General features: G+C 34.3%; 1 pseudogene; it reads right to left on the bottom strand.

Moving 5' to 3' along the window:
• Positions 1 to 7856: 7856 nt before the first annotated feature.
• On the bottom strand, positions 7857 to 9451 carry LOC141688991 (tropinone reductase homolog; annotated as a pseudogene).
• Positions 9452 to 12614: the final 3163 nt, after the last annotated feature.

Raw genomic sequence — 12614 nt, 5'->3', positions numbered from 1 at the left:
GATCTCGTGTCAAGCCTATCTAATTTAATCACTTGCTTACCATTTACTATGCTTAGTTCTATGCAAATAAGAAACTCCTTTCTAATTTCATTCACTCTGGCCAGAGATTCCTGAACTAGCATAAGTAGATCAGCCTTGAACATTCGCTTCCTTCACTGGAAGGGGTAGATCCTTTATTGATCATACACTATCTTCGTGTACAAATTCCTATACCCAGTAGAGCCCTAATAATTGTCCCTGGAGACTAAGAACTAAACCAAAGCATAGTTCAGTGTACACAAGATGACTATGATGACCTCAAGTCTAAGGATACTTGTACAACTATCACTCTGTGAACAACTGCTGACACGTGAGTGAACTCCATCAGTTGTTCAGCTGTGCGAGTCATGTTCAGTGAACTTATTCTATAATAAGCACCTCCATACTAGCTATAGTGTCACCACACAAATATCTATGAGAACAGACATCCTTCATAATGAAGTAAACATAGTATGTACCGATCTTTGCGGATTATTAATTACCAGTTAGTAATCCTATGACCAGGAACTATTTAAGTTTAGAGTTATCATCTTTTAGGTCTCACTATTATGATCTCATCATAATCCATAAAAAGCTTTACTCTAAACTATGATATATCTTATTTAAACACTTAAATAGATAGAGCCCGTAATAAAAACAAAACAAGTCTTTTATTAATATCAATGAAATCAAAACAGATTTCATAAAAGTTATTCCTAAATCCTAATACATGATTGGACTTAGGACATATACCTTTCACTAGATACGTCGGACCTTTTGAAGTTTTTGTTGGATTTTTAATCTCAACGGGGCATGGCAAAACACTTTTACACATATAAAATCCAAATAAAAGCATATAAATCGTGAATAAAAATTCGAGGGATCGAATCTAACCTTTAAAATAATTCAGAGACAACGATCAGAGATCCTTAGTAGTTGCTCCTCAAGTGTGAAGCACTCCACCGATATCCACCAAGAAAACGATGTTAAGGATGAGGAAGGAGGTGGAGAGAATTGGGTTTTCCAAACTTTTTGGGTTTTGGGGTTCACGGGTTAGAATAAAAATAGGGTTTATAATAGTGTATTTATAGGCAAAATTTTTAGCTGAAATTTTCCCATAAATATTATTATTATTATTATTATCCCATTTATTATTTTTATTAATAGTTAAAACACCTTTTAATTATTAATCCTTTTCTAAACACTTTAGAAAAAAATTCTCTCTCTTGATTTAATTTCCAAAAATTAAATTCTTAATTAATAATATTAAGAACTTTTCTTAATTAATTTATAATCAATTAAATCTCATTTAATCAATTATTAAATTTTCCAATTAATTATTTATTTCACAAATAAATAATTATTAGCCATTATTAATTAATTCCTCCACCATAAAATCATTCTCTTTTTATGGTGTGACCCTGTAGGTTCAATATTAAGCCGGTAGTAGAAATAAATAATAATAAAACTATTTTATCATTATTTATATAAATTCTCTAATTTATTAAATATGATTAATTAATTAATCACATTTATTCTACATAGTGAGGGATACTTCTCAGCATATCGCGACTATCCGGATAATATGAATTCACTGCTTAGAATACCAAGAACCTATTCAGTGAATAGTTACCGTACAATAAACTTCTTCTACCCTACAATGTCCCGATTAAATACAAGGCATGGATCTCGTGTCAAGCCTATCTAATTCAATCACTTGCTTACCATTTACTATGCTTAGTTCTATGCAAATTAGAAACTCCTTTCTAATTTCATTCACTCTGGCCAGAGATTCCTGAACTAGCATAAGTGGATCAGCCTTGAACATTCGCTTCCTTCACTGGAAGGGGTAGATCCTTTATTGATAATACACTATCTTCGTGTACAAATTCCTATACCCAGTAGAGCCCTAATAATTGTCCCTGGAGACTAAGAACTAAACCAAAGCATAGTTCAGTGTACACAAGATGACTATGATGACCTCAAGTCTAAGGATACTTGTACAACTATCACTATGTGAACAACTGCTGACACGTGAGTGAACTCCATCAGTTGTTCAGCTGTGCGAGTCATGTTCAGTGAACTTATTCTATAATAAGCACTTACATACTAGCTATAGTGTCACCACACAAATGTCTATGAGAACAGACATCCTTCATAATGAAGCGGATTATTAATTACCAGTTAGTAATCCTACGACCAGAAACTATTTAAGTTTAGAGTTATCATCTTTTAGGTCTCACTATTATGATCTCATCATAATCCATAAAAAGCTTTACTCTAAACTATGGTATATCTTATTTAAACACTTAAATAGATAGAGCCCGTAATAAAAACAAAACAAATCTTTTATTAAAATCAATGAAATCAAAACAGATTACATAGGAAGTTATTCCTAAATCCTAATACATGATTGGACTTAGGACATATTCCTTTCAGTTTTGAAACGCGTCGGCAAGGTAGCATACGAATTGGCGTTACCCCCGCACATGGGGCATATTCATAATATTTTTCACGTATCGATGCTTAAGAAGTATAATCCAGACTCTAGGCATGTAATTGAGTATGAGCCGATAGAACTTCAGGAAGACTTATCGTATGTAGAGAATCCAATAGAGATTCTAGAAAAGAAAGAGAAGGTATTGAGAAATAAAGTTGTGAATTTAGTAAGAGTATTGTGGAGAAACCCTAAGGTTGAAGAATCAACCTGGGAGTTAGAAAGTGATATGCGAAAAAAGTACCCTCAATTGTTTACTTAGGTGATTTTGAGGACATAATCCTTTTAAGGGGGGGATGACGTAATATCCGGGACATGATGTGTAATTTTTTTTATCATTAAATGATTATTATGTGATTTTTGGTGAATTATTTGATGATTGGTGATATTATTTGAATGTTCATATGTGGTAAAGTCTAGGTATGTTAATTTTATTATGTCCAGAATAAAATATAGAGAATTAAGGTATTTTTCTCGTAATTTTTGGAGTATTATATGATTTTATATTGATTTATGAATTTATTAACTATTTTATGAATAATTATTAAATTATTTTATAAAGCCGGAAATCGTCCAACCTCAACCGTTTTTACGTTTTTATAACCCGAAACTCTTCCGAAAACTCCTTCCTAACCTAATCTTGTAATTCCGAATATTTTCCATATTTTGACTTTTTCGATCTGGATTACAGTTTGACCCGTGCGCGGCCCGGCGCGATATTTTCAATACGCTAACCCTTTTCGATAATATTATCTTCGTACAATCATTTTATAAAAGCCCTGTTTTGATAATTATCCGAAATAAGATAACGTCTATCCAAAACAGGATAGTGCTTATCCAAAACAGGATAGTGTTTATCCAAAAAGGATAATGTTTATCCAAAACAAATGTACTTATCGATCCAACACGATCCAGAATGTACTAATATTTTGTAAATATAAATAGCTCTTTCTTTTTTCATTTTCACGCGCAAAATCATAATCAGACAGTACAAACCCTGAAAAACAGAGAAAACTTTATAAAAACACCGTATTCTTGAAAATCAATCGCACAAACAAAGGCGTTATCAAACTCCGATTCGGGCGTGCAATATATCAAAACGAAGCTCTCGAAATCTTCTTTCTGAATCAACCATTTTTTTTGCCCAAAAATCAAGGTATTTTTCTGATTTAATTATTTAAATTTGAATTAATTATGGATTAAAATATGAATTTTTGTTCTTGATGTTTTTGATATGATTTGATGGCACAATCGTGTAGATCTTTTCTTCCTGGTCAATTTGGTATATTATATGTCAAAAATTGAGTTCAATAACATGGTTAAATTTGAGTTTGATTCTCGGATTGTAAATTAGGGTTTATAACCGTTTGAATGTTCTTAATTCGAATTAGGGTTATCTTTTCTGTTGATTCTGGGTAAAATCAGATACCACCACTGCATTCAGGACGTTCCCAGGAATCAAAACATAATTTTTAGTAGATTTAAGGACTCGTAGTTTAGCAGATCGTAAAGTTGAAATTCGGTGGCGGCGAAAATTTATATCGACTTTTCCAGCCGATTTAGCGACTGTTTGAGTGATTCGTTTCTGCAGAGGGGTTCCTGGGAGTGAAACCTTTATTTCCTGTTAATTTGGTGTTGATCTGTGCTGATTTGCAGTTTGCCGGAAAGCTCGGGGTCGCCGGCAATGGCGACCGCCGGCGTAGGGCGGGGAAGATGGCAGAAATGCCATTTGACCCCCTGGTTTGTTCAACTTTGCAAATTAGTCCCTAGGATTTTAAAAACTAACAGAATTTGGATTTATGTTTACTTTTATTTTAAAAATGATATTTCTATTATTTTAAAAATCCGAAAATTGTTTATTTAATTATTTTTTAAATTCAGAACAATTGTTTTAATTATTTACTTATTCAAAAATAAATCTGATTTATTTTATTAGTTAATTTTAATTAGTTTTTAATTATTTTAATTAATCGATTAATTTAATATTAATTGATTGATTAATTTAATTAATTATTCATTAATTTTAATTAATTTAATAATAGGATTAATTATTTAAAATTGATTTAAAAATTCTGTAAAAATAGTTTCGAGCTTTAAAATATTATTTTAAATTATTTTTAAGGCTCGATAATTATTATAAAATTATTTTAATGTCAAATTCGGGTGTTCGAACCTTATTATTTAATTATAAAATGATTCGGAGTCCAATTTTAATTCCGAAAAATGTTCAAAAATTCGTATTAAATACGTGAAAAATCATTTTGACCCCGAATCTTCTTTGAAAAATTATTTGGATTGAATATCTTACGTGCTATGTGTTATATGTGACCTGAATGTTGTATAAAATGATTGTTTGTGCATTGTTTGACTGTGTCTGCTGTAACTTTTAATCCGTATGTCAGATTTGAGTGAATCGAAGGGTAGATAGAAGCTTGTATTGAATATATTGAGTTGATAAATAGTGTTGATGAGTATATGTGATGTCTTACAGAGAAAGCGAGACGTAGAAAAGGAAAGCAAGTGGTTAGTGAGTGGAACCAATTGACAAGTGTTAGTGAAGTGAAAGCGAATTGATAAGGCAAGTGTCCCTGAACTTTCTTATGGTATACTTGTGAATACTTTTGAACTCTTTTCATTATGTTGCAATTATTCCCAGTAATTCATATCCTATTTTGCAAGTACTTTAAAGTACTTAACCCTAAACCCTGATTCTTATTAATCTTGAGTCGTGAGCCTGATTTCTTGTAAACCCTTGATTGTTGAATTCTTGGATACGAACCACACCTATCCGATACTACTCCACAAATACATATCTACCACATACTGATCCTTGATATGAGATTGTTTGTCAGACGAACCTTTATGCCTTGTATAACAGAAGACCGTTCCTTGTAACCTTTGCACCCTTGGTCTTCCACACTTTTATTCTTTCCTTGAATTGGAAGTCAATCTTCTTGTTTACCTTGCTATACCTTTCTGGTGTTGTGAATCACCTTATACTTCAAGATAAATGTTGTTTATGATTCAATTTATTGAATTACATTGTTTATCATGTTTTTATTATAGAATTGGATTATTTTTTAAATATGGACCAGATTCGTGGTCGTATTGGGCCAATATGTGCCCTAGATCCAGTATATAGAACAAAGCTGGGAGCCTTACTCGGGGTTAGTGCGTGACTGATCAGCAGCCTAACCTTGATTTTTAAAATAAAAGTGAATATCCAATTTTAATCATTGCTTATCAGGAAACTTGATTCCCTATATCATTTCAATTGATCATTATTAAATCTCAGTGTTGTCATTATGACTTGCTGAGCTAGTTAGCTCACTCTTGCGAATCTGTTAATGTTCTTTTCCGGTTAAAAAGGAATTTGGTGATGGCGAAGATCCCCAGTCGAGTGTGCCGGCTAGGTTTTCAAGTTGAGATGGAATAAGCTAGCGGAAGTTATGTAGCTTAGTGTGTGCTAGAAGTTTGTAATAAAGTTTGATTTCAAATGTAAGATAAATAAATTTGGGATTTGGTACGTTTGTAATTAATAAGGTTGTGGCTTGTGGACATACTTTAAACTGTTGCGATCCTTGATTATGGTAAATAGGGTCATTGCATATGTTATTATATTCATAAACAGGTTTAAATATGGTGTGTATATGTGTTGTGGCCCCCAAACTTCTGACCCGGTTTTGGAGGGCGTCACAGTAGTGATATAGTTTTGATATTTGCTTTAACTTACATATACACATACTGAATAATGCGTGTTATGTAAAAGTTCAAACTCAAATTTAATGAAAAATAAGATTATTATCACATAAAAGTCTTCATATAAGAAGGCAAGCAAACATAGTTAGCTTCACAGTCTATCAAGCTGTGAACCTGGCTTATTGACATGTGATTACAGGAGTTTATGTGAAGAACTGTGTGTTACACTATGCACAGTATAGAAACATATATCTATTATGGGCACTTGCAAAATTTCGTAAACAGATTCATGCAGAGACTTAATTTGTTAAAAACTATCAATCGGTTTTTACAATTGCACCAAGAAAGGAAGTTTAATGACGAACTGCGCCTCAAGTCCTTCTTAAATAGTTTAAACTTTAAACTGAAAGTATTTTCAGATAGTATTTGTGCGTGTAACAGTTTCATAAATTTAGGGACCGTTTGGTTCAAAATATGGTATCGGGTTGAAATCAGGAATCGGGTTATAGTGGTATGGGAATCAGGAATCAGGAATCATATCTGATATCATGTGTTTGTTTAAGTGCTGGAATGAATATTTTTAATTTGAAATATGTTAAGTCAATATTTTAATTTAATTAATTTAATTATTATTTTAATATATTTTTTATTCATATATTTGTTTTAGTATTAAACATCTATATTTAATTACTTAAATAAAATTAAAAATTCATATTTTGGGGTTTGAGAAATGAGTATCAAATTTTATTTTTTTAAACCAAATATCAGGTATGGGGTTGGAAAAGCTTAAACACATTCCTGCTGCCAGAATTTGACGAGATTTATATGTCCGGAAAAATGGTAGAACTCCCAAAATATTTATGTATCATCTATGTAATTAGTAACTTTACAATTAATAAAATAAAATCTAGTGTGCGTATATATCAGCTCACAAATCAAAACATGTAAATAAGTGACACCCGGTCAATTACCATCAAATATCAAATATTCCCCAAGAATCGGAAAATCTTACTGTTTTAACTCGGATATCACTTGATAAACACCGATCATCCTAAAACACGTTATAGCAGACTAATACAAATTACCAATCAAATAGTAGAAATCACCTTAGTTTACACATCAAGTAATTCTTCTATGTAATGGATAGCTAGAGGAGTATGTATTTTTGTAAGAAATTTGTATTTTAGCTACATTCTTATAATCTGCTGAGATTAGTGCTACATACATAAAATTTGGTTAACAAAAAATTTATAAAATGATGTGGCACGATGTGTGATGTTATAATTGGATTGTTGATGTGAATGAAGAGGACTATTTCAATCAATACATATCACATGTTCATTTTGTGAAAAATTTCGTATACAATTTTGTAAATCTAACATTATTCATCTACTAAGAGTATCTCTAAGGGGGTTAGTCATTTTGATTAGCTAAAATAATATAAAATAATAGTTAGCTAAAATTAGATGATGAAAAAGATATTTTGCTACAATGCTATTATCAATAATGATTAGCTATCCTTTAAAAATAATAATAAGTATTAGTTTTAAAATATCAAGATCACGTGGATGATTTACGTCATTAGATTTATAAAGAGAATATTACTTTAATATTTTTAATTAGGCAGAGCTTATGGGGCAATTATAGATAATGGCTACCCAATTAATAAAGGATCATTTTAGCGTTATCTAAAAATTTAGCTAACAGATTGTGCTCTTGGAGAAGCAAAAATCTTAACCGTTAGCTAAAATTTGTTGTCCACGTAGGATATAGCTAACAGATAAGTAAGGATTGGAGATGCTCTAATAACCACAGACAGTGTGACCTCCGTCAACACAAACAATTTGGCCAGTGATATAAGAAGCTGCAGGCAAGCAAAGGAATGCCACTACTCCAGATATTTCCTTCTGTTCTCCAGGGCGACGCATCGGAGTCCGATACACCATCGCATGTAATATTTCTTTGTGTCCTGGATCCTCCTAACCATATCATAATATCAGAAAAGAGCAACAATTTTAGAGTATAGGTAGCACTTAGAAGGAGCAAACACAGGCTTAAGGTATGAGGGGGCCCAAAAGTTTCATCTCATCCCGGGCATGAAAAGTCCATATATTGTAACTAAATTGTTTAGATTTAAATCTTGAAAATAATATTCAAGGAATTATCGAACAAAAGAGAAAGGTATTAAGATTAATCACCAAACTTACTTGTATTCCAGCAACAATATCAGTTTTGATGACCCAAGGCGCAACACAGTTGACACGAATATTGTGTTGTGCCCATTCACATGCTAAACTCTTTGTCAGTTGGTTGATTGCCCCTGTGAACATGGCATATGAGTATGTGCTTGTGCGTGTTTAGGTTACCACTTACCAGTTCTACTAAAAATGAGGTAGACTTAATTGGATCTTGTATTATATTTTAAGAGTGCTTGCGTACACATACCTTTGGAAGATGAGTAGATAGAGACCAAAGGTAAAGCGACGACACCAGCGACCGAAGAAATAAACACAATGTTCCCATTCCCTGAAGCCTTGAGTAAAGGATATGCAAGTTGACACAGATGGTAAGAAGCCTCAAAGTTGGTACCCATTAATCCTCCGCTGTGAACTCTGTAGTCTCCTTAAGTAAAGCTATGCCAGCATTATTAACCTAAACATGTATTTTTTTTCGCATTTATTGCATTAAGTAACCTCAAAATCAAACCAAGTAGTCTGTAATAAAAAACAAATGAAAAGCATACCAGAATGTTGAGCTTTCCTCCATATACAGAGGCCACAGATTCCATCAGCTGCTCACGTTCTGATGGCAATTTTAAGTCACATATGGATCCTGTGACGTTAAAACCATGGGTTTTCCATTCTTCTAAACATTGATCAAGGGTTTTCTTATTGCGAGCACATGTATAAATTGCTGCTCCAAACCCACCTAGCTCTTCCACTATTGCATGCCTACATAATGAAATAAAAGAGCATAACTGATAAATATACCATAGCATGTGATAGTTCCTGATCTTCTAAAAAGTATAAACTCTACAAGAAAAACATAAAAAATTATAGCAAATCATAAAATCAGCGATTGTTATAAATGGACATGCTATTGAACCCTATCCCACGAGTTCCGCCGGTGACCAGAGCAGTCGCTCTGTCAAGAGACCATCTTTTATCTCCTCCGCTGCCAATCTCCGTCCTAGGCATTGTTTTAAAACTTAAACCAAATGAAATGATGAGCATGCTATTGTCATATTAAAATTACACACACACACACATAATTTGACTACTTTGCAAGGAAACATTAAACTTTGTCCAGTGCGTATACAAAGGTGGCTACTTTTTGACTAACATAACATTTGATTCTTCCGCAAAAGCTCAGTGCGTAATGTTATTGTTGTAGAAAAATTAGGAGAAGACCAATGATAAATCATCGTATATGAAACATATACGGTGTAGATCGTGTTGTTCCAATTAAGAATTTGGTCGAAACAACAAATGTGAAGGTTGAATCCTAATGGAGAAACAGAATTTTCTACATACAAATTTATAAGCTTGAGAGAAAATGTACAATTACAAGGACCAGACACTTGAGAGGAAATGTATTTTTCACCTATAAGGCTACTGGCTAGATATTCGGTATTAATATTTCGTGAACTAGCTAAGCTCAAGTTAAATTCAGTATTTTAATTTACCAGTGTTAAGACATGTAAGCAATATGTTATATGTTGACAGAGCAGATGAAATTCATATGGATTTCGTATAGAATATAATAGTCTGATAAGTCATTTTCTTAACACCTTAAAGTTGTAGAAGAACCGGTAACTTAACATTATGAATCATATTTGACAAACTTGTTGGAAAATATGGGTATAAGTCCCATATTGGTAAGTCATATTTTTGAGCATTATGACTAAAAGATGTGTGAGATATGATGATATTCTCTTAATAATAGAAATTATTATTTTCCATTAGAATTTGACTCAAATATTATGGCATAAATTAATTTGATTTTGTTTCAGATTAATTGATATGGTGTATGTCTTGATATATTTAATCTGATTCTGTTTCAGATTATTTATGGAATAGAGTAGCTTGCAAGTATTACACCGATTCCATAATTAATGATATTTAATTATGGAAAAGAGTAGCGCACAAGTCTATCTACACCTATATAAACACCTCTAAGGCGTTAGGGTTAGACACCAAAAACATATTCGCCTCTAAACACAAATCTCTCTCTCTCGGTGATAGTTTCGTGCCCGTTCAAGCTCGCTGAAGGTGCTCGTTATCCGTAACGTCGCCGCTACCTCGTTTTATCCTGGGAGGCTATCGACTCGCACATACGGTGAGAGGCGAAATAGCTTTAAGGAGACAGTTTCAACTGGACTCGAGGATCTCTCTTCTAGTTTATATCTTTTCTTCCTCCGTTTGATCTCGTTTACTCACGCACACACTTGTTTGATTATTTGTATTAATCGCAGATTGTTTTAACAATCTTAAAGCTATTTATTTTATATACATCTGTGACTGATACATCTGTATCTGCTTGTTTTGTTGAGTAACAGATCGATGGAGAACCAAACTGTGAACGATTCGATGAACATGACGGCTGATCCCAACGCACAGATCACTGGATCTGATGGGGTTCACCAGCAGCCGATTAACCCTAACGCACGGATCGTACGATCTGATGGGGGTCAAACGCCTGTTGGACATGTGCCTTCGGGACATGTGCCTTCGGGACATGTGCCTGTGGGACACACTGTCATTGGATAGTTTAGTGTTCCTCTTGGACAGATATCGGCAGGATTCACTCTTCCGATCATACCTGCGGTGCCTACTGGTGTGCATACACCTGTAGTACAGACGCACGTACCATCTGTTCCACCCGTGGTGCCTGCTGCACCTGTTATGCCAACTGTGCCTGCTGCACATGCTGAAAAACCTGAGAAGTTCAACGGAACGAACTTCAAACGTTGGCAACAAAAGATGCACTTTTATCTGACCACGTTGCATATGGATCGCTTCCTTAAGGAAGAACCACCGTTGCTCACTGCTGAGAGTAACATGCAGACTGTGTATGCTGCTGATGCTTGGAAGCACTCCGACTACATCTGTCGGAACTATGTGTTAAATTGTTTGTCTGACTCGTTGTATAACGTATACAGCGCGAAGCCAACAGCTAAGGTCTTATGGGAGTCACTTGACCATAAGTATAAAACCGAGGACGCTGGGGCAAAGAAGTGGATTGTTGGCCGCTTTCTTGATTATAAGATGGCAGACTCTAAGACTGTGGTCAGTCAGGTGCAGGAACTGCAGGTGATCATTCATGACATTCATGCTGAGGGAATGGTCATAAGTGAGTCTTTCCAAGTTGCTGCTGTTATTGAAAAGCTTCCACCTGGATGGAAAGATTTCAAGAAATACCTTAAGCACAAGCGAAAGGAGATGTCTATGGAGGATCTTATTGTTAGACTTCGTATTGAAGAAGACAATATAGGGTCCGAGAAGAAAGTTAACGTTGCCACTGAGAAAGCAAACATGGTGGAGCATGCTCAAAGCTCCAAGCCCAAGAAGGCTAATTCTGGTAAAGGGGCAAAGCTGACACCCAAGGGAGGGATTTCGAAGTCGAAATTTCAAGGGAAGTGCTACAACTGTGATAAAGTTGGTCATAGGTCTTCTGACTGCAAGAAGCCCAAGAAGCCCAACAAGAAGAAAGAAGCAAACATGGTAGAGAATATCTCCAAGGAGATGGGTGACATAGACCTCTGTGCTACGGTCTCTGAAGTGAACCTGGTCGGTTCTAATCCACGTGAATGGTGGATTGATACTGGTGCTACTAGGCATGTTTGCTTAGACAAGGCGGTTTTCTCTAGCCTCAAAGCTTCCGATGCTGGTGAGAAGCTCTACATGGGGAACTCAACAACTTCTACCATTGAGGGTGAAGGCACGGTGATCCTGAAGATGACCTCTGGGAAGAATCTGACTTTGAAGAATGTACTTTATATGCCTGATATTCGCAAGAACCTTGTGTCTGGTTCTCTGTTGAATAAGCATGGCTTTCGCATTGTAATAGAGTCAGATAAAGTTATTTTGTCTAAGAGTGGTATGTTTGTAGGCAAGGGTTATTTAACTGATGGGCTTTTTAAGCTCAATGTAATGTCCGTTAAGGACGATAATGAAATGAAGAATTCTTCTACTTACTTGTTTGAGTCTCCTAATTTATGGCATGCTAGATTAGGACATGTAAATTATGACACTTTACGACGTTTAAGTGCAAAAGAATACATACCTAAACTTACTATCGATCCAAAACATAAGTGTGAGACTTGTGTTGAGGCAAAATTAACGAGATCATCATTTAAACGTGTGGAAAGGAACACCAAAGTGCTAGACCTAATACATAG

This window comes from Apium graveolens, chromosome 10 (assembly GCF_009905375.1).
Source record: "Apium graveolens cultivar Ventura chromosome 10, ASM990537v1, whole genome shotgun sequence".
Lineage (NCBI taxonomy): Eukaryota > Viridiplantae > Streptophyta > Magnoliopsida > Apiales > Apiaceae > Apium > Apium graveolens.
The sequence above is the reverse complement of the archived record's forward strand: the minus strand, read 5'-3'. Positions and strand labels throughout refer to the sequence as shown.